Source organism: Lipotes vexillifer, unplaced genomic scaffold, assembly GCF_000442215.2.
Source record: "Lipotes vexillifer unplaced genomic scaffold, Lipotes_vexillifer_v1.1 scaffold208, whole genome shotgun sequence".
NCBI lineage: Eukaryota > Metazoa > Chordata > Mammalia > Artiodactyla > Lipotidae > Lipotes > Lipotes vexillifer.
This window is the reverse complement of record NW_006785067.1, coordinates 386,194-410,347: the sequence shown is the minus strand read 5'-3', so window position 1 is coordinate 410,347 and position 24,154 is coordinate 386,194.

Here is a 24,154-nt window from a genome sequence, read left to right as displayed (position 1 = left end):
AAAAAAAAAAAAAAAAAGACACATGCACCCCGGTGTTCATTGTCACACTATTCACAATAGCCAGGTCATGGAAGCAACCTAAATGCCCATTGACAGATGAATGGATAAAGAAGATGTGGTACATATATACAATGGAGTATTACTCAGCCATAAAAATGAATGAAACTGGGTCATTTGTAGAGATGTGGATGGATCTAGAGCCTGTTATACAGAGTAAAGTAAGTCAGAAAGAGTAAAACAAATATTGTATATTAACGCATATATGTGGAACCTAGAAAAATTGTACAGATGAACCGGTTTGCAGGGCAGACATGGAGACACAGATGCAGAGAACAAACGTATGGATACCAAGTGGGGAAAGTGGTGGGGGGTGGGGTGATGAATTGGGAGATTGGGATTAACATATATACACTGATGTGTATAAAATGCATAACTAATAAGAACCTGCTGTATAAAGAAATAAATAAAAGAAAATCTGGACAAAAAAAAAAAAACATCTGTTAAAGAGAAAAAAATAAATAAATAAAATAAAATACACTCTGTCCTAAAGTTTCTGAGTTTATGGTTCTAGCTATAACTAGCTTACAAATAACTTCTAAATTTCAGTCACTTGTTGGAGGAAAAAACATATACGTAAATAGCAACCAACAAGATATATTATAGTTTATGTTACAATTGTAGCACCATTTATGAGGAGGTACATGTGAGGGCATCTATGCTTGTGTTTGAACACACATGTATGCATTTTCATAGGCTGTATTTATAATCATAATAACTCATGAACATGTTTTCTCAGATCTAGGACTAGGAAATGCAACCACTCCACTTACAGCCAAATCTGCAGCACAGATGTGACCCAAAAAGTGGGCAGATTAGTGTTAATTCCATTGTCCTCTTAACATGCAAGACTGTTCCTTTTCTGAAAAATAAAGTCAGAGTCCACAGTTCGTAGTCCTTGCCAAGGTTCTCTCAGTACAAACAGCTCCCAAACTAAGTTACACAAAATTCTGAACATCCCTGTTTACCTCCAATAAATGTCCTCCCAGGAGTCCATTGGTAACATGCATAAAGCAATATTCTGTTTCCTTTTCTCTTTTCCAAATAGTTTTGTATACATGAGTCCTATTGTGTTGCTGTTGTGATATTAACTCTGGTAACTGTGGATGGATGTTTGACCACCTTATAAAATAAACAAATTAAACTTTCTGTGGACTGTATCAAGAATCAGTAAGCTACTGTTCATTCCTAAGGGTAACTTTCAATATATTTAGATTGGACAAACTACTGGTCTCTAGGGTTCTGCCAAAGCATTCTACTTGGACTCCAGGCAAAAACGTTGAGATAGCAGAGACTCTTCTGCCCTAATTTTCTGGCCCCTCTGGCGCCAATCTGGAGAGGTCTAAATGAACAGGCCTGAATTCTCAAAGGATCTACACCACTGCCATGTTTCCAATCCCTTTTTGTACATTTTTATATCATGGCTTGGCCTCATATAATAAAGAATTTAACCACTTCAAACCACTTCTCCATCTAGTTCCTACTAGATCTTTCATTTTTTTCACCAGCAGACATCCTCAAAAAGCAACTACTATTCTTTTACATGTAGCTGTCCAGAGAGTGGCATGGACATATATACACTACCACACGTAAAACAGACAGCTAGTGGGAAGCAGCCGCATAGCACAGGGAGATCAGCTCAGTGCTTCATGACCACCTAGAGGGGTGGGATAGGGAGGGTGGGAGGGAGAGAGACGTAAGAGGGAAGAGATATGGAAACATATGCCTATGTATAACTGATTCACTTTGTTATAAAGCAGAAACTAACACACCATTGTAAAGCAACTATACTCCAATAAAGATGTTTAAAAAAAATAAAAAATAAAAACTGAATACAAAAAAAAAAAAAGCAACTACTAACTTCTCCAAGTGTTTTGACTACACTGAAAGATATTCACAAAGATTACAGGTTTATTTCACCAAACATACTCCTTGCTGTAATTTTCATATTGTTTTCACAAAACTGACTGACTATACATATTACAAAATCATGCTGATAGTGCTAAAATCAAAACTCTTTGAACAATAATGACCAACATACATCCTCGATTAATATCATGATTTAGGCAATAGCACCAAAATAATTACACAGGGCTTCATTCATTCATTAATTCAATCAACAAATATTTCTTAGATTATGTCTCATGTATTATGCAATGTTCTAGAAACAAAAACAAATTACTGATTTTTGTCTTCTAAAGATATATAGAATAAAAAGTGATGTGTAAATAAATAAATGCAGTGAAATGTTACAGGTGTTATGACTAATTTTCAGGATACAATGAGATCCCAAAGGAGAAAATAATCAGTCTCATCTTTAAGAGGAGAGGAATGTCATAAGTATAATTGAAAGTGAAAAACAAACATACAGTCACATCTCCTCTGATTAGGAACAGATTAAAAACTTGATATGGCCCAATTTAAGAAGAAACTATCACTTCAAAATTTTTGCCAATTCTTTGTATAAGCAAAAGAGGATGTCAGAAGATAACCCGGTTACCCATTCATACTATTAACCTAATATCTTGTGCAAGGCAAGACACATAGTATATGGAATCCAAACTTTAGAAAAGGGGACTTGAATGTTCTCTTCATGATTACATAAAGTCCTACAGGCAGATAACATTGACTTGAGGAAAATCTTTCTCTGCTTCAGTCATGAATTAGAGTATACCATCTCTGAGAATTATGATTTGATCAAGGAAACGTATGTGTGTGTGTGTGTGTGTGTGTGTGTGTGTGTGTGCATGTGTGTGTGTGTGTGTGTGTGTGTGTGTGTTCTATCCCAAGTTGCCAGTAGGAAACAAGAAGAATTCAAGAAGAATTGGGGGAGGAAGACATATCTTTATCACACACTAGCAGAGAGGCCCTGAAGTGTGCCTGGATTGGGACACGGGATTGCCACATATGGTGATGCAGGCTGTGTAACACAAAACTCCAGGGCTTGCTTTTCATGATATGACATCTTTAAAGTGATGGAAGAAAACAAGTGTCAACGTAGAATTCTACATCCAGTGAAAATATTTTTTCAAGAATGAAGGCAAAATAAAGATTGTTGGGACAAACAAAAGCTGAGAGAATTCATCACCAACAGAGCTGTACTACAGGAAGTTCTTCCGGCAGAAGGAAAATGATACCAGATGGAAATTTGGATTTACACAAAGGAATAAAGAGCACCAGGAATAGTAAATGTGAGAGTAAATATAAAGAAATTTTTTATCTTTTAAAAAAATAAAAGTTAAAGTAATAATGATAACAGTGTATTGTAGGTTTTATATATAGAATACCACAAAGGATGGGAGGTGAAAATATAAGATTCCTGCACTAAATATGAAGTGGTATAATATTATTTGAAGGTAAACTGTGATAAGTTAAAAATGTGTACTATAAATTCTACTGCAACTGCCAAAAATATGAAACAAAGAGTTATTATCAATAAATCAATAGTAGAAAAATGCAATCATACAAAATAGTCAATTCAAGAAAGAAGGCAACTATAGTACAGCTGACTCACTTTGTTATAAAGTAGAAACTAACACATCACTGTAAAGCAATTATACTCCAATAAAGATGTTTAAAATTAAAAAGAAAGAAAGAAAAAAAGGAAAAGGGGAACAAAGGAGATACAGGATAAATAAAAAACGAATTACAAGGTGATAAATTTAAACCAAACTACAACAACCAGATTAAATGTAAATGGCCTAAACATTCCAATTAAAAGGCACAGATCATCAGATTGGGTCATAGAGGTAAAACCCAATGATATGCTGTTTCCACAAAACTCACTTTAAATAAAAGACTCAGATAGGTTAAAAAGAAAAGGATGGAAAAATATATACTATGCAAACAAATCATAAGAAAGCTGAAGTGGTTCTATTAATATCAGGGAAAGTAAACTTCAGAACAGGAAATATCAGGGATAAATAGGAACATTTAATAATGATAAAGGAGTCAAGAGGCCATATTAATCATAAATATATAAGCCTCTTAAAAACAGTGTTTGAAGATACGTGGAGCAAAAACCAATAGAACTTAAAAGAAGAAACAGACAATCCACAATTATAGTCAGAGGTTTCAACATACCTTTTCTCAATAATTGATAGAACAAGTAGACAAAAAATCAGTAAGGATAAAAATGAGGGGAAGTAAAATATAAAATTCAAGAGTGTGAATTTGTCTCATAAAATAATTGAGGAAGACAGATCAGTTGAATGGGACAGTAATAGGTTTAGTTACCAGATGAAAGGCAATCCCTGGAGTTTTGCAGTACACAGCCTACAATGCCATATGTGACATATCTATTTCCCAGTCTAGGCCCACTTCAGGGTCTCTCTGGTAGTGGGTAATAAAGATATGTCCTCCTCCTTATTTTCTTCTTAAATCCTTTAGTTTCTCATTGGTAACTTTGAATAGACACACACACACACACACACACACACACACACACACACACGCACACAGGTTTCCTTGAGCAAACAGTAATTTTCAGAGATGGTGCAGTCTCTAACCAGGGCAAGCCATAGTACATAACAACTCATAGCAGTGATTTCCCAAACTCTGGGTTTTACTTTAGCGTAACACCACAGAAGCCTCATCAAAAAGGCCCAAGGTGAACCGTGGATTTCTAATCACTGCTTGATACAAGGATAAAAGGCCTAGCCACCTTGCCTTGATTTGGGACAGTTTTAAAGAGCTGTTCAAATTCCAGAGCTCTACGTGGAGGCAGCTGTGCCCTCTGTAATAATGGCATCCTGCTTCTTTCACTTTGTATTGCTCCTAAGAGCACTCTCCCAACCAACTTCCTACATACAAACCTCTATCTTATAATCTGTTTCACAGGGAACAAAATCTAAGATACAGGGAAATGATGGAGATATGAGAGAATAGCCAAGTCAGAGAGATCAAACACACAATGTCTGAGGAGTGGGTGAGAGAAAAAGGGACGGAAAATATATTGAAAGGGAAAGACCAAAGAGAGAAAGAAGAAATAGTGTCAAGCAAAAGAGAATTATAAGAAGACTCTGATATCTGACTATTCATTTGATAATTGGGTACCAGTGTCAGAAATGGTTAAGCCTGGATTTGGGAGTTTCAGCACAGCAATGTGACAAGATACCATGAGAAGTTAATGTCAGGAAAGAAGAATATTAAAAAGAATGCATTGAACTCTAGTCAATGACATGCACTCTTAGAAGGGAAGTACACTGAAGCTTGCAACTTACTTTGAACTGGATGGATTGATGGATGGATGGAAGGACAGATAGATAAAGAAAATACAGTAAAACATTATTTTTAGAATTTAGAGGTTAGGTATATGGCTAGAACTATGCCCTGTATAGTTCTTTTAATTTTTCTGAATGATTGAAAATTTTATAAAAAATATTGGAGGGGGGAGGATACATTGACTTTGACGTTGGGGAAATTGATGACCTTTCCAGAAAAGTGTTAGTGCAGTGTGGAGATGTGTGTAGGAGACAGATTGTAGGAGGTTTAAGAATGAGCAGAATGCCGAAAAATGGAAACTGTAACTGTCAACACTTTTTTCTCAAGAAACTTGACTGCTAAGAGAAAGAGACAGATAGGACTGTAGACAGAGAAGGATGCAGGATTAAGAGAGGTGATTTTTATTTGCTTTCTTGTTTTGTTTATTTTGTTTTTAGATGAGAGACTTGCATATTTACGATTTGTGGGAAAGGAGTCAGTTGAGCAGCAAGTTATACACTTTTGAAGGTAATTTTATCAGCCTTTCCTAATCCTTAAGTCAGAGCCTTTCTAAAGACAATACATTGCCAGTGACATTTATTATTAGGAAAAGGAACAGATTCAAATAATATAGAGAGGAGCAGTTCTGTGTTTAGCTCTAACAAATCTATAGTTATGGGAGAAAACCCTAAGTTAGGTCTAGCTACAAAATCAGACCCAATAATGCCCACCCTCTAATTCATAGGTATGTTAAGAGAAGAAACATTTATTCCTAGACAGAACTTTATATAAATCTTGAGTGTTTCAATCTGGCAGGCTTGATGTGAAGCACCAGTTCCACAATACTCAGTCATGTGATTTGGGGCAAGATATTCTCTAAGCTTCAGTTTTCTCAACTACTAAGTGGGAGCAATAATAATACCTCCTTCAAAGGGTTGTTATCAAGATTGAAAGACGGGATGTATGTAGAGCTATTTAATCAGCTCTGGCACATATGAAGTTCTCAGTAAACAGTGACAATTACAGAGAAGTTTCTAAACTCAGAGTTCCCATTGTCTGATGTGAAACCAGGAAGGGACTTTGTGAAGACACATGTGAATGGCTTGATAGAATACTTGGCACTGGAAAATGAGGTACCAAATTGAAAATTGCAGATGCCCAGACACTATTCTTCTCCTCAGACATAATTAACTTGGGCTGGGTTGTGGCTTCTGCCAAGAAAAATGACTACAAGTTTCTCCCTGTCTGTTCATCCTGAAGGTGTCAACTAAAGCACAGCCTGCTCAGACTAGTTACCTGCCCAGACTAGTACCCAGAGGCTGAGATGGGACACCCTGAAGGCAAAAGTATCCTTCTAACCTCCTTCGGCCTCACAACTCTGATGAGGATCTTTGTTTCGAAGAATAATCGTGTTCTCTGAACACCCTGCTCCTCCAGGAATGTTACAGCTGACCAGATTCTTTCAAAGCAGCCTCTACTCCACAGACAGCTTATGTGAAGCCCCCAAATCAGACATGCTTTTACAGCCATGAAGTAGCAAGAAAAGACTTTTATTCCCCAGGACTCCCAGAATATGAACTCCAGATGAGATCAAAGGTAGCTCTTTGGGTGGGAATTGCAAATATGAGCCTGGTATCTTCAGCATTATGTTGCTAATACTCCAGGAGCAATGAAAAGCCACATGTAAAAACAAATACTCCCATTAAAATAAAAGACCCTAACGGGTTGCCCTCTTTCTATAGCCCACCGATGCCTTCTCCCAGCAACTTGCATGAGTCTTACTGAAAACATGATTAGATGTGTCAATTTTAATTTGACCCTTAGGAGGGCAACAGACTGTTGCGCAATATTAATTGTGCGATATTGTTCCTGGTGATTGGGGTGGCTGAAACTGCACCACCATACACACACGAACGGCTTCACAAAAGCCAGGATTTCAGGGGTTTTCCCTTTATAGTGAGAAAAGGGAGAAGAGACTAAGCTGGGTGAGAGAGATGTGAAATATAATCTACAGTCCTTGGCTTACAACAAAAAAGGCCCACTAGCTTGAAAAATACTGAAGTCCTCCCCAGCTCCTGGGGAGATTTTACACATATTTCTTCTGACTTAGGTCAAGGTATTAGAAAGACTTTCTGAAAGAGTGGAACTGATTAACTCAAGCTCTTACCCAGACTGATCCAGGACAAAGGATAATGATACAAAAGAACAGGTTGCGATGTTAAGTAAGGAGAGAGGGCAAGGCTTACGGTTTCATGGTACCAATAAGCTTAAGGCTTTTATTTTCATCTAAATCCTTGAATTTCTAAGTTTAGAAGTTCACCAGCTTGCTGGTCCTGGCCAAAGGGAATGTGATGAATTTGTTAACATTTCCCCAATTCTGCAAAATCAGACAAGTTTTTTCTCTTTATGGTAACATTTTACTTTCAAACTTACAAAAGAAGTTGCAAGCGAAATTGCTTTATCAGTTACTATCCTATGTGTGTATATTATTCTTTATGAACAGTTTAACAATAAGTTGTATACATCATGCCCCTTTCCTCCTAAATACTTCCATCTACACTTCCTAAGAACAAAAGCATTCTCTGACATAACCACAGTATGATAACTAAAATCAGAATTTAGTTATCATTTTATTTTCTAATCCAGAGTCAAAATTCCAGTTTTGACATTTGTCCCAGTGACATTCTTTACACAATTTTTTTCAGTCCAGAATTCAATCTAAGACCATTCCTTGCATTTGATTATCATGTTTCTTTAGTCTTATCAGAATTATCTTTAATTAGGGTATCTTCAGTATACCTCCTTTTCAACTGGGAATCTGACATGTCCCAGGGTAAGAAAAAATTTTCCAAATGAGACTTGATATTGCCAAGCCTTGGTGTCTATAGCTAGAATTTGTGTTTGATGGCTAGAGACTCCTGGCTGCTCTCAAAAGCCAGAATTATTACCCTCTCTAGTTGCTCATTGAATGAACCTCTCCTTCCTTCAAGTCATCCAACAACCATTTGTCTTAATCAGTCACAGTCTGTTACAGTCACAAAAGTGCTGACCCATAAAAAACAATCTGCTCAAAAATCAGATTGTTTTCCTTTCAAAAACCATCAACACGCTTATTATGTAAAACAACGTATCTGCTTATTTGGCCAGAAAGGAAAGTAGAATAGAACAAAGACATGATTACAATTCTAACACTAAAATATCATGAAATAAAATGTTTGTTCCTGAATAAAATTAAAGTCACTCCCAGCTTCCCACAGCCCATGTATCTCTTTGGATGAGTTAAACAGCTAAACGGACAAGTTCAACATTTGATTCTTCATTAAAATACTTGGAAACACATACTCTTCCCCTTAAATAAAAATGTGTATGTAAGGTTCTATTTCCTGAGTTCTTCCCAATGACTCAGAAATTCATGTCATAGCATTTAGAAAACAATTAAGAAGAAATTGTTAATAGTAATCATAAATGTAACATACTATAATTCTATAGGTAAACCATTAGTTCAGGGAATTTTTTGAAACCAGAAACAAAATGGTATACCATAAGATCACAGAATATAGACCTGGCAGAGATTATAAGGTGTCAAAGACCCCAATATCCTCATTTACAAATAATGACCATGAAACTCAGAAAGGTTAGGAGACTTGCTCAAGGACACACAGCTAACTAATGGGAGAACCAAGACAAAAACATAAATCTTCTAACAGACAACGTCGGACCCTGGCCACTGTGGGATGCTGTAGAAGACAGGTATGGCCCATTAAAACTAGGTGAAAAACAAGTTTTTGAAGATTAAATCCTATTCTGGATCCACTAGAAAACATCCCAAGTAAAATGAAAAGCAGAAAATACTCTTTTATTCAGAGAAGCTAACTTATACAGTGACTTTTCTGATTTATTTTTTTATAAAGTTTATATTTTCAGGTCATATAGTTCTACAAAGGTGAAATCTTAAATCTTTAGAGCACTTTACCCTAGTTCTCAACACTTAATAGTTTAGAAAACCTTAAAAGGGATCACCAGCAGTTCTTTAATTAGCCACTGCCTTAAACCACTGTTTGACTACAACAGGGCAGGCCAAGAAATTCTCTAAAGGCTTTAGAAAGACAGAACAACCTTTGGAACTACACCCAACCACTAAACACAGGAGTTTAGAAGACAAAATGCAAGGGCCAGACGGGCAGTTACCTAAACATTCACTTTCAGAGAGTGTCCCCTGTGTCAAACCTCTTCATCTCTGTCTTCCGTAACAACTGATGTTTTCCTTGACATCCTTGGGTCTCTCATTGCAGTTGGAACTTTGGTACCAGAGCTATCAATAGGCCCCTCACAAATTTATCTGTGGAATAAAATGAGAGCAAGCAGTGTACAGATGAGGACAGATACTGGAAAGAATAAAATTTCATATATGCACACACTTGGTTGTGAAGCCAAGACAAAAACTATGGTCTTTCAACTCATCTATTTCCCCAACCTCCTGTTACAAGTCATGCTGCTTGGGTTCTGAAGCCAGGCAGACACAGATAAGATTCAAGGCCTAACACTGCCTCTTGATAACTGTGTGATCTTAGAAAATTTTTTAACATCTCTCAGGCTTAGTTTTTGTGGTAAAATGGCAGTGAAAATATCTAACCTACAGAGATGTAATGAGGAATAAATTTCCTGCTGTTAGGAGATACTTAACAAATGTAGCTTCATGAAGCCTGGACTCTATAACAGGCTTTTCCTAAGGTTTATCAGAGACCAGGGAAAGGAGTAAAAGAGCTCATACAATGAGTCAAAATGATAGATGGGATTGTCACTCTGCTACATGCAGCATTTAACTCTCCCCTTGTACTGAAAATGAGACTTCCCATTTTCCATTCTAGAAAAATCCTCTTCAATGATTATGTCATTAGATTTCTGTTTCTGAAGGGAAAATTATAAACTCTCTGAAAAAGCTAATTCTCACTCCGTAAGTCACAACCTTAATAAGGGGTTAACAAGTTCAATTAAAATACTAAGATTTACATCTGGCGGCAGCTAGAGTTGTGGAGGAGAGGACTAAACATCTTCTTAGCATTCTTTACTCCATAAGGCATTTATCATCCCTGAGGTTCAACGACCCTGGAAGTAATCTGCACACACTGGGTTTCCATAAGCACCTTATACTGCCTACAGGGCCCATTGGCTCTAAGCCAACTGGGAAAACTTCAAGTTACTACAGAGATTGGCAAATACTGAGAACTTGTTAGATAGCTGAATACCTGTGATTCATACCTGTCTTCTCAGAATATGCAAAAGTCTAACCACAGATGAAGAGAAATTTGATGTAATATTATCTAATGCTAGCTGGTATCAGTTACTAACCAACAGTATAGAAATACATGCCTTGTCAGGAAGAGTATCAGTGCTTGATAATTGTCTAAGGAAATTTATCTTGACTAAGACATGTTCTTCCATGTATGTGTTCCAAGAAGCAATGGGATGAGTAACCTCAGGAATTTTTCTCCTAGAATCAATGGCGGGATAGGGGGACTTCTCAGAAGACTAACTTTCAATTAGCCTTGCCCAGACAAGTTGACTGATTAGACCTTTGAGGATGTTGAGTATCTACAGGATGTGGTCTGGTGACTGGATTTTAGGTCAAAGTTCAGTTTTATCCATGGTTTTGTCAACTAGTCAGTGACCTCAGGGAAATCTCTTCAGCATGCCAATCTTCAATTTCACTTTCTACCAGTTGTCAGCTCTGACCTGTTGGATCGGATTCTTCCTGTCTTCTCATCTAAGATTCAGGTCAGTCTGTCACAAGCTTCTGCCATTGACCACATCCTCTGCCAAGACACTCCTCCCTTGGCCTGCCCCAGCCTTGTATCACCCCTCCAGGTAAGGTAACACCTAGTTATAAACTAAATGTCAAACTATTGCATGTCTGAAGGGGAGATGCCTTTGCTTGTTGGGACACACCTTTTTCAGGCACCCTGAGGCCCAGCAGCCAGGTGGAAGAATCATTGCCACTAAATTCTTGGTGGTCCAATCAACTAGACTCATGTGTAAGGCATCCTTAAGACAACATACGCACCTACATAGGGATGAATAGATTGTACTTGCTAAATAATGCCTGAAGAATGATTTCAGTCCTGAGAGAAAGATATTACATAAACAGAAGTTATAATATTCTTAATACCAATCTACACCCAGGTCTGTAGACACTGATATGCTACATAAAGATCCTCCGGCTGAAGGCCAAAAGAAATGAGTAATATCCTGATGGGTAACTAATTTTCTATTCAAACTGATGTTTTTGATCAAGATGAAAGATGACATGAGGATGCTAAGAGTTGGTGAGCAGAGAGGAGTATTTATACCATGTGGGAAAAGCGTCAAGGAATGAAGAGCACAGACAGCATGAAGTTAGAACTATAACAAGAAGTGAGGCCTTCCAGAAAGGCTATTTGTGGAGATGTCTACTGTTCTGTTTAACAAACATTTATCGAGTGCCTCTTATGTGCCCAGCACAATCCTAAGCACTAAACACCAAGGTAAATAAGACGTGGTCCCTGCCTGGACAGAGTTTATCCTCTTATACCATGTAGTTGACACTTCGCTAAGTAGCCAACTCACCTGGCTCTTCGTTAAAACTACAGATTCCCATCCCCACCGGCCAGGCTTTGGATTAAAGATTCAAGGATAAGGGCTAGGAATAGTTATGTTTTACAAGTGTCTCTGATGATTTGATGATTAGCCAAGTTCGGGGAAACACTGGTCTAGTGAAACAATTAAACATCTGATGATTATGAGAACAATTTTCTCTTTGATCATAAATAATAATTATGCGATTTTTCAGCAAAGTGGAGACCACTCAACTCATCTCCCACATACAACAGCTGAAGGCTCACCTCAATCTTACACTTTTTTTGGTCCCCCGTGCTTCAAACTGTGCAAAGAACATAATCAGTAAGTATTTGTTGGGATTTCCTTGGTGGTCCAGTGGTTAAGACTTTGCCTTCTAATGCAGGGAGTGCAGGTTCGAGCCCTGGTCAGGGAGCTAAGATCCCACATGCCCTGTGGCCAAAAAAAAACCCAAAACATAAAACAGAAGCAATAATGTAACAAATTCAATAAAGACTTTAAAAATGGTCCACATCAAGAAAATAATAAATCTTAAAAAATAAATAAATATTTGTTAAATAAACACCAAAGTAGGTAGATAGAAAAATAAATATAGAAAGGAATTTTCCTTCAAATTATCACATTAAAAAAAGTTCATATCTGGGCTTCCCTGGTGGCGCAGTGGTTGAGGGTCCGCCTGCCGATGCAGGGGACACAGGTTTGTGCCCCGGTCTGGGAGGATCCCACATGCCGCGGAGTGGCTGGGCCCGTGAGCCATGGCCGCTGAGCCTGCACGTCCGGAGCCTGTGCTCCGCAACGGGAGAAGCCACAACAGTGAGAGGCCCGCGTACCGCAAAAAAAAAAAAAAAAAAAAGTTCATATCTATTTCAGAACCACAAATGCTAAGTCACATACTTCGATCTTTTCTGTAACAACCTTTTGAACCTTTCAAGCATATTCTCTTGGTAACCTTAAATCATTTTTGAAAAAATGAAAGCTATAAATCAACACAAAAATAAACAAACAAAAAAACTCCTGAGGCTTTCTATCAGTGCCACCTGCCAACATAAAGAACTTTTACTTAATGATTTTTTTAGAGATGGAGGATTTTGTTTGCCTTTTGCAGAGAGTAAAGATTCCTTGTCTCTCTGAATTACCAAATAAGAGATATAGTTCTTTCTATCATTTCTGTTGCTTAATCTAAACCTGATTTCTTCCAGAATTAGGCAGATATCTTTGCCAGTAATCTTTTTAAATGTTTCCTGATGACTTCTTATTTCCTTCAAAATGTCATAATTATATTACAAGGAAATTGTAATGAAAGCATCCAAACTTTGTTCAGGAGAAAACTTGATAATCTGGCACAGTTAATGGTAGAATGCAAGAAATATACTTTATTTACATGGAACTTGGGGGAGGGGAAGAGACATTCAATGTGCATATGATGTCTTTAGTGATTTTATATTTGAAATCCTTGCAACATTAAAAAAAAAGTGATGTTTTGAGCTCTAGTTCAGCTTTTAATTGGTTGAATCCATGATAAACATATAAGGCAAAAATAAAGCTATGAAAGCATTCTTAGCAAGTATCCTTGCATTTATTGCCGAAGCAATCCATTTATCATTGTTGAGAAATGGGGTCAGTAACATCATTTCATCTTTCCTGGGGCGACTAAGAAGCAGCCTTTTCAGGAGCCAAGAGAGAAAGCTGTCTCATGAGTTTCATTTTTTTTCAAGTCCCTTGTTGCTACAATTTTAGAAAAAAATGTGTTTGAGGTCACTTAGTGTTCATGGCAAAACAAGAACATGTAACAAAGAAAATGAGTGAGCTGCCCTACGGTGAGCAACAGTTTCACCCATTCGTGATCCAAGACTCAACAGAAATGAAATTTAACTGACCCTGAGTCAGGTGAGAAGTAGAACTCTCAGGACCCTTTAAGCATTTTTGCTTGGAGCACTCACCAACCAAAGAACTATTTTGCTCCTTTGGATCAGCAAGGTTGCTTTCTTACTGATTTCACAATATTCCTCCTCAGGCACTAATCTTGTTTCTGGATATTGCCCAGAACCATGTCTCAGGAGGCCAACCAGCTCTCAATGAAGAAGCAAAAAGCTTATGAATATTGGAAGAAAAGAAATGAGTATGTTTCCATATTGTTTGTTTGTGTGTTTGTTTTTGTGCAAGAATTAGAGACAATCAAAGAATGCCCTGTAGACTAGAGAGAGCTCTGGAGACTCATGAAGTTTGGCAGTGAGGCATCTTATTATCGGATAACGTCCGTTTTAGTGGCACACCCACGTTTAACCCAACTCCTTGCCTGAGTAAACTGACTAAATACATTGACCTTATCTAACAGTTGCTGACTGCCATCATCTCCAACCTAGAGTGAGAATATAAACTTTAGGGATCCATAGCCCTATGGGAAAAGAACAGCCTAAAAAAAGAAAATATGGCAAAATATGTACTGAAGTCCGAATGTGAGAATTTGAAACAACAATAGCAAAACATGATTTAGCATATTGTTCATCTGAACTTTTCCCTGAGTATCTCATTATCTCTACTTTGGATCTTACTGCCAGTTTGTAAATTAGGAATGTCACTCTTTGAGGTATCCCATGAAAGATCTTTTTTAAATGTTACCATTTGTCCATCTGGCATCACTTTGTAATTATGCCTCACCTTTACTAATGGTATTATTAATGATAAATATTGTCAATCAAAACAAAACATCTCTTTGTGAACGAACCCTACCTCCTGTTTCAATGTCAAATTCTAGTGATGTCACTGCTAACCAATGAGGCTCACACTGGTGCCATATCCTAGTTGATGATAAGCTTCAGTTGCCTCGACATTTTTGTTCCTCAGCCGCTTTCCTGATTTCTCTTCTTACTTTACTTTGCACACTCTCCTTTGGTGACTTCGTCCACACTCACTTCACCTTGGTATATGTAGATGATTTACAATATATGTTCTCTGCCCAGATAATTATTCCATAAAATCAAATGCCCACTACTAGGCTCTCCCTTTATGAGTTCTGCCAAGAGTCAAGCCATCAAATTGTATATGGAGCCACAGAAGTCCCTCTGAAGATGATCTAATATCTGAATATATCATCACAGCATAGTGAATGTGCCAACTTCCTTCAGGATTTTTTATCTTTGAATATGTTATTGCCTTGGTTTGGAATGTTCTTCCACTTTATCTTTTGTGCATTCAGTTCATCCTTCAAAATATAATCCAAACACAGCCCTGTAGGTTCTGAGACTAGGGAGGATTTGATGACAAGACAGAGGGTTCAATAGTCAGAAAAGCCAAAAGTCAGGAGCAGATGTGCCCTAGAGACTACCCAGAGTTAAAATTATCAAAGCCAAAGTTGCCACCAAGTTCAAAGGCAATCACATGGAGATAAATCCAAAAAGATCAGAGCAAGGGTGATATAGTGAACAGGGATGAAACAAGTCATGAAGAGCAAAGGTAGAAGTGAACAAGTGGGCCAAGATGGCTACCTCCAAAGGGGGTTGAAAATTCTGTGCTTATTTTTACGGAGTATGGGCTTCATAGTTGGCCGTCTGTAAAGACATAGTATCAAGATAAACTCTGTACATAGTATCAAGATAAACTCTGTACATTATATCTTTATATGTCTGTCTCTCATAGCAGGAACAATAAACAGTAAAGGCAATACACTCCTAAAGAAAGAGACTTTCCTTTATGTTTTCTCCGTAACTCCAAAGAGAGAAATATAACTTGAGTGAATCCAGTCATGCCACATCACACTGACTGTGAATTGGCGAGTATCATTCAATTATAACCTGAAGGGGTCCCTAAAGGTTGTCTATTCTGACTCTCTTTTATCATAGAGATGATATGACTGATCTTCTTCCCCCTTTGGCCTCAAGCAGTTGTCCTTATCACTATCTGGTAATCCATTATGCACCATCTGCAAGAGTCTTTCGCTAACTTTTAACTTGCTTTTTAACTGTTTATGTATAATGCAGCTGTAATCTTCTTGTGGGTAGTGCTTATATGTGAGTTTATTTTGGTCTGCGGTTCATTCCAAGTGACCAGAAAATCTGGCATTGATTTGCATGAGACTTTTTGCTCAAAATATATTTTGGAGGCAAAAACAGAAGAAGCAAAGCAGAAAAGTTTTTTGTTTTTTTTTAAACTATGAATTCAACTTAGGAAAGCCTCAAAAAAATGTTATGAATTCCATTTCTTTCTTCCAGAGTTGGTTGTTTTTATGAATGAGAAATATGTGAAAAGTTGATTGTTTTCACAGTTGAATGTGGGGCAAGAGATCTGGATGCGCCAAAATGCTCCAGGAGATTTTCATACACTTTTTCCCAAACTTTAACTTAATTACTGAAAAACTGATTTTCGAAAATATGTCTGTGACAATATGCCATTACTCGTGGCATTAGTAATATAACGTGTGTGTGTGTGTGTGTGTGTGTGTGTGTGGTGTGTACTTATAACTACCTTAACTTGCTTTTATCGTATTAGATCATTTTGACTATTTAATTTTATCAGTGGTACAAACTAATTCCATGAGAAACCTAATCACTCAGTATCTGGTAACTCTTTTTTGTTCTGCAACAAACCTGAGACAAAGTTACTGTGACTAAAACAAAAGTAAACACAAGTTAGTAATTACTGAGAAAAAAAGGTGTTTTCTTGTTAAAAACAAAAAAACAGAACAAAAAACCACCATTTTAACAGGAAGCAAGACCACCAGTGTACACTTATAGTTCTGCCTTGGGCAGGAAAATGAACTAAGTGACCTCTTTCCATCATTTCCAGCCCTGTGACTCTATCAGCAAAAGGCTTTCAGAGTCATGTGATAGCATAAGCCAAGACTGCTGGTAATTTCAAAGTCTTTCAACTATTTTCCCAGGAATTTTATCCTCTCTGGGCTATAAGCTTCACTTCAGAAATATGGGAGGTGACCATGATAAAGCAAAGAAGCATCCCTTTGGATCAACTTGGAAGGCCACGTGCACCTGTGCAGTGACACAGTGCAGTCACACCCTGTAAGTGCTGTTGAACATTCACATCATGACTCAGTCCAGGTACTCACTCACTAATCCAGTTCAGGCACCGGAAACACAGCCAAATTTCAACCAACTTAGATGTCTCACCTTTGGTAGTACTTGACAAGTTTGGCCAACTATGTCTTACAAAGCCCCAAACAGGTAAGTTTTTACTGGATTCTAATTTCACTGTGTAATCTCCTTTTGTTTACACAAGCAACACATGATTCAAGGTGGGAAAAAACAAGCTAACTACATTTTGACTAAAATGAACTTTGACCTTGTCTACGTAAGGCAAGAACTTTCAAACATCATGTACTTATAACCCTCCCACTCCCATCCCTAGCCTTCGTTCAGTTTGGGTTCTATACACAGCTAGAAATAAAAATGAAAGGGAAAAATCTGGAAGTCAGTAACATTATAGTGTTCGATTTAGACTCCTGGCAATCCAAAAACAAGAAGTTCACAGATACATTTCATATGCTCTTCTAACAAACAGAAGACCCAGACTAATGTTTGTGGAGAAATACACCCTATTATTTCCTAAGAGGCCCCAGCAAGTCCCCCAGGAAACCCACGAACTATTATATCCTGAGAGGCCTTTTGACAGTTCTTGATCATTCTGTTTGGCTCTATGACAGTCAAAAAACCCTTTGCCCCCAGAAATATTCCTTTAATATAATTAAGCAAGAAGAAGTTCAAAGCAAAAATTTGCTGTTTCCTCTGCCTATCCAGTCTTTCCATCAAACTGCTAATACAATGATGAACAATTCATCTGCTATGAAATGATTCCACTTTTGCCATAGCAAGCAGTCTAAAGACGGATATATTTCACAAGTATATCTATCTATTCCCTAAAAATGATGAGGCTCGTTTACTGAGGAATAAAAAATAGCAAGCCGCACACCATGTACCATACAATCTCATGCTGGCAAGCTATACCTTTGTATGTATAAATACAAAAATACACTGTAAGGCTAAAAACTACTAACGTAATGCTGATTATCCCTGGATGGTGAGATTATGAACATTTATGGTTTTTTCCTGATATGTCACGGTCTTTTCTGAAATGTTTGCAATAGCATGCATTACTGGCTTTTTTCCTGCCTGTAAATATAATTTAAGAATATAAACATTTACTAACAATTATAAAGAAACAATAAAGCTATTTTCATTTTTTTAATAAAATGAAAAAATATTAGTCAAAATAAGTCTGCACTAATGTGGCAATTTATTCCTTTCCCTCAATATGAACTGCACCTGTAATTTAGAGTTCAATCTTAAATTAGGGAGTTATACTAAGAGCCCATAAGACTTATTCATTAAAACATTTCTATACAGTTCTTCTGCATCCTGTAGGGGTGGCAAATGAATGAATAAAACTAATACCATTTTCAGCATCTCTCAGCCTCTAATCATTTGCATTACTTTTCACAACCAAAAAGTATACCACTAACCAAATCTCAAGCTATAACTCTATCCCAAAAAAGGAGATGAGTCACAAGTCACTTTTAAGAAATACAGTAGGACTTTTTTTTCTTGTAATGAATGCTGAAAGGGAAATGTTTTACTTGTCCTGACAATTCTAGCAAGCTGTAGCCCCAAAATATGAGTAGGACGCTGAGCCAAAAGCTTTTCTAAGGCTAGACAAATACTAGCGGCATTAATAAAGAACCAGAGACACCTATTGCAGCATTCTTGGGGTTTACAGTGTGATTATTGTTTTATGAGAAGAGAAGTTATCTTGAATGCTATGACAATTTTGTTTCCTAGGAGCTAGGAAAACTAGAAGGCGAGAGGGGTGAGGGGGGACAGTAACTGATAAGGAAAAAGTACAGTGGCCGAATGCCGTCTCAAGGAGGTATTTATGAGATCTTTTGCTCTTTCATGAGAATTTTAATCTCCGGAATCAGAATTCTGTTTGAGATGTATGTAAGCCCTGGGGGAGTTTCTGAGGTACCGTCTTCCAGTAGATACCCTAATGGACAACCTGCTTTGCTTATGATGATAAGACTTTAGTCCAAGTTTGGTCTTTCAAAATGAAGCAAGAATGTGCCAGCATCTCTCCCTTCCTCATGAAACACTTTTCCTCTATTTCAAATTCATTTACTGGCAATCCATGCTCTACCTAACTATATGGAACAAGCCAACCGCAAGGTCCAAAATGAGTGCTACTCTGTTCCTTTATCAAGATTATAACTGGTGGTTAAATATCATTCTCCAACACCCCCACCAGCCTGCCCATATTCGGGCTCGGGCTGCAGAAGATGGAGGACCTGTTGCCTGACATGCCAATGTTGAGACTCTCTTCCTTGCTGGATGCATTCAGCTTACTACAGGTCTCCCAAGTTACCAAGTACTGGAACAAGGTGGCTGTGATCAGCTGCAGAGGAACCTGTGTCTGAGGAAATGGAACATCTTCTCCTAGCAGTGCCTGGGTGCACAGACATGGAAGCAGTACTTCCTCAAACAAAGCGGAGCGTCGATGACGTTGGCACAACCAGAGACCTCTGTCTACAAAGAAGCAACTGGGAACCTCAATACAGGCAGAAGGTACCCTAGAGGTACCCTCTTACCCTCTTCTTCCTAAAACTTGCCGTTTTAGGAAGAAAAAAGAAAGAGGAAGAGCAGCAAGGTAAAGGGGGCCTGAGAAGTTCAGGCTGTCTCTCCTATCCATGGCTAGAGCTTTGTGCTTTCCTCTATTTCCCTGAAAGTTTGGCTTCTTCTGACCTTACTACCCAAAGCAGGACAGTTAGGCCAACAGAGAGACAGAGCCTGCCTCTCCCCATAACCTTGGATATCCTATCCAATGCCCAAAGAACCTGACTTTTTTCCTTCAAACCAAGAAATAGAGTTCTTGTAAAAGTTGATTTCTTGCCGATCTTTCCCTTTCCCCAGGATTATACCAGTGAGGAAGAACAATTAGCAGGCTACTCCCAGAACCAATGGTGCCCTGGCAATGCATGGTATACATGATTTGTATGTCTAAAAGGAGGTGCTGCTGACAATGGTGGAGAAATCCAGAAAGCATCTGGGAAAATCCCTGACAAGGCATGCCTTCCTTTCAGCCTCTACACCAGGTGTCACACACACACGACCAAGAATCATCTTTCATGGCCCAGTACAAACTTGTACCCTGGGACCTAGGCCAAGCATGATCCCTTTGGGCTTACCCAGTTCAAACTTGTAAAGTGTGTCCCTTCCACTCTACCCCCAACCAATATACTCACACACATGCACATGCCATCTCAGCCCAGCCCCTATGTAATCTTATCAATCATAAGGGAAACATTTTATTTTTAATTCTAAAACTGTGCTATACACTGCAGACAGTTTTGTAAGGTTTGGATTGTGGGCCCTAACACTTGTCTTATGCAGTTGATATGTCTGAGTTCTTTCCTAGTGTAACAGACCTACAAGGGTAACACTTTTTTTAAAAATTTATTTATTTTATTTATTCATTTTTGGCTGCATTGGGTCCTCATTGCTGCGTGCAGGCTTTCTCTAGTTGTGGCGAGGGTGGGCTCCTCTTAGTTGCAGTGCTTGGGCTTCTCATTGCAGTGGCTTCTCTTGCTGTGGAGCACGGGTTCTAGGCACGCAGGCTTCAGTAGTTGAAGCACGCGAGCTCAGTAGTTGTGGCTCGCGGGCTCTAGAGCACAGGCTCCGTAGTTATGGCGCACAGGCTTAGCTGCTCCACGGCATGTGGGATCTTCCCGGACCAGGGCTCGAACCCATGTCCCCTGCACTGGCAGGTGGATTCTTAACCACTGCACCACCAGGGAAGCCCAAGGGTAACACTTTTAGTAAGAGTATGCTAGCTTCCACATTTCTCCATAAGTCAAGACTCTAGATAGAATAGGCTTGAGCCTGAAAAGAAGCGGGGAGGGAGGGAATTTTTTTTTTAAGTAATAGTTTTCTTGCACTAAAACTGATATCGGCCTGACTCTATTTTAATACCCATAGTTAAACCACTGAAGTAATTATATGGTGAATCTGACAGCAGCATTCTTCTTGTCTGCTCTACATTGTCTGACTTTTTAAAAACTGGAAGACTCAGAGGGAATCTTTGTTTCTTTTGCAATCTGTTGATGCCCTCCTGTTTGGGGCTGTTAAGTGGGCCTTGCTCAGTGGACACTACTCTGTGCTGCCCAGACCCCCTTTAGGAGTTGCTCATCCCCCTGCTGCTGTGAGTGTTAGCTGCTGGGACTAACAACTAAACGCTTCTCCGGGAACTGCCCTCAGCTGAGGGAGAATGACCCACTCCCTGGGTACAGCCTGCATCCAATGCCTGATCAACATGAGGGGAGAAAGGTCCAGGCCCCTTGCCTCAACTGGAACAACTCCAAAGGTCCATTCAAGCTCCAGAACTCCCCATAAGATCATCTGAAGCTCCTGTCACAATTGCGTTACAACGCAACTTCTCTCTCTGCCTCCCTTCTTCCCTCACCTCTACGCAGATATTTCTGAAATCACACCTGGCGGCACCTATGAGCAAATCTCCATCTCAGAGCTTTCCTCGTGGGGAACCAAACCTCAGACAGCTCCCAGATGCTGTCCTGGGAACTAGACTCTGAAAGGAGATTTTGGAGCTGGATCCCTCACTGACTGGTCAGCAATAAAGACTAGTGGTAGGTGGTGCACAGATTGCCCTTAGCATGCAATTCAACTGCAAAACAACTTCACAGTGGTGAAAGGACCACCTATGTAATTTGCAGGACCCAGTGCAAAATTAAAATGTGGGGCCCCTTGTTCAAGGAAAAAAGAAAACCCAGGAATAAAAAATGCTGCCAGAGAGTCTTTATGAAGTTTTTCCCTTTCTTCTGCAGTCTCTGACTTCTCATGGGATTTTAATTTACTATCTACTGTTGTCGATTAAAATTTTTAATTATTAACTTGAGTCCTACCACTTATCTTTATATTGTGCAATATCAGTTTTAAATGCAGATATAAGATTATTTACCTCGTATGCAGAATCATAGAAATGACACAATTCATAGCTCCTAGCTTACACATGAATATATACTTCGTTCTTAGCAGAACAGTGGAAAAACAGCACAAAAATAACCCAACTGTTAGTTTCACTTCTTAATACACACATTCTACCAACACTATCTTTGGCTTATTGATGAGTAAAGAAAGACTGAAAAGAAAAGAAATTATGTCCTATCTTTCTCTTTCCTTGCGTCATTCCAGTCCCCACCTCTCACTCAGGTACAGTCTTACTTACCTTGTCCTTGCTTTGCATCTCCCTGAACTCCCACGTATGCTGGAGAATTCTGAGTTCACGGAGCACAGCAAATGCTTTGTGCTAATGGAATGGCACAGAATGGTGGACATGCATGGTGCACATATCTCTGCTGTTCATGCACAGGTTCCACTGCCCCATCAGACTTCATTTACAAAATACAGTGCAAAGATAAAATTATTAATAATTTCAAGATGGTGTCAGCATAGTATTAAACCAAGTGTGGGACATTTCTAAGCACAGGGCCCTGTGCAACTCCACACGTTGCAAACCCATGAAGGAAGCCCTGAGTATGAACCGGGTCAGGATATTGGGAGAAGGAAATGCACTAACAAATATAACACCTAAGGCATCTGAGAGGTTCACAAGGACTATGAAACTGGATGGCTGTTGCTCCGGACCATTGAGACCCTGGAGAAAGACAATGGAAGGCTGAGGGTGATTAATCACCAATATAAGGTGAAATGTGAAAGACCGGGCATTTTGGCTTACAAAGAGATTCTCATCTCCTACAGCCGAAGGGCAGGAAAGACTGAGGATCAAACTCAGTACTTAATGACTGCAGGAGCACAGGTACTAAGAAAGCTGAATTCTCAGCTTTAGCAGGCCTGTTGTACCAAGGCCAAGGCCCTGATTGGGAAAAAATGGAACCCTGAAAACTGAGATGAGAACATTTGAGTAGATTTGGTCAAAAATCTGGAATCTCTGAAAAGAGACATGCACCCCCAATGTTCATAGCAACATTATTACAATTACCAAGATATGGAAGCAATCTAAGTGTCCATCAATAGGTGAATGGATGAAGAAGATGTGCCACACACACACACACACACACACACACACACACACACACACACACACACACACACACACACACACACACTGAAATACTACTCAGTGATAAAAAAAGAATAAAAGTTTTGCCATTTGCAGTGACATGGATGGACTTGGAGGGCATTATGCTAAGTGAAATAAGTCAGACAGAGAAAGACAAATGCTGTATAATATCACTTATATGTGAATCTAAAAAATACAACAAACTAGTGAATATAACAAAAAAACAGAGAACAAACTAGTGGTTACCAGTGGGAAGAGGGAAGTGGGGAGGGCCGATAGAGGGGTAGGGAATTAAGAAGTACAAACTATTAGGTATAAAATAAGCTACAAGGGCATACTGTACAATACAGGGAATATAGCAAATATTTTATAATAACTATCAATGGAATATAACCTTTAAAAATTGTGAATCACTATACTGTACACCTGTAACATATAATATTGTATATCAACTATACTCCAATAAAAAAATCTTGAATTCCCAAATTTCCCTGAGCCAGGAATCAGCCGGCTTCTTCTATAAAAGGCCAGATAGTAAATATTTTAGGCTTTCTGGGCCATGGGGTTGCTATCACATCTACTCACCTCTGCTGTTCCATCAGTAACATGAAAGCAGACGTAGACAGACAGTAGATAGTGAATAGGTGTGGCTGTGTTAACAATAAAGCTTTATTTACAAAAGTAGTCCACATTTGTTCTTTCAGACCAGTCAAATCAAAGTTATAAGATAGAAGTGGAACATTAGAGACCAGGCACAAGCAAGGCCAGAAAGCACAAGTAAACTGCCTCAACTAACAGCCAGACCCCATGTCATCCACAATTTTTGCACCCAAGCCTGTCCCTCAGCTTACAGCTTTGACTGCATTAGGAGTGGGTATCCCTTTTGAGAAGGAAACAAATGAACTTTATTGACAGAGGAGTCAGCGTGGTGTGTGGTACAAGTCAACATTGGGTTATTGCTTGAGCTCATACCTTACTCAAAGTGGGGAGTAATCCTTCCAAAGGACAGGATTTCAGGCAGTGCTGGTCACCCACTTTGAGTAGAAAGAAACTGGCCCAAGGTAAGAGTATATGCAGAATCTTAGGTTGAGGAGGACAGGTGGGGGAAAGAATCTGTGACTGCTCAAGTGCTTATAAGGAGAAAGAATGTGAGACTGGATTCAAGAAAGTCTCAGAAGGAGGCATGTAT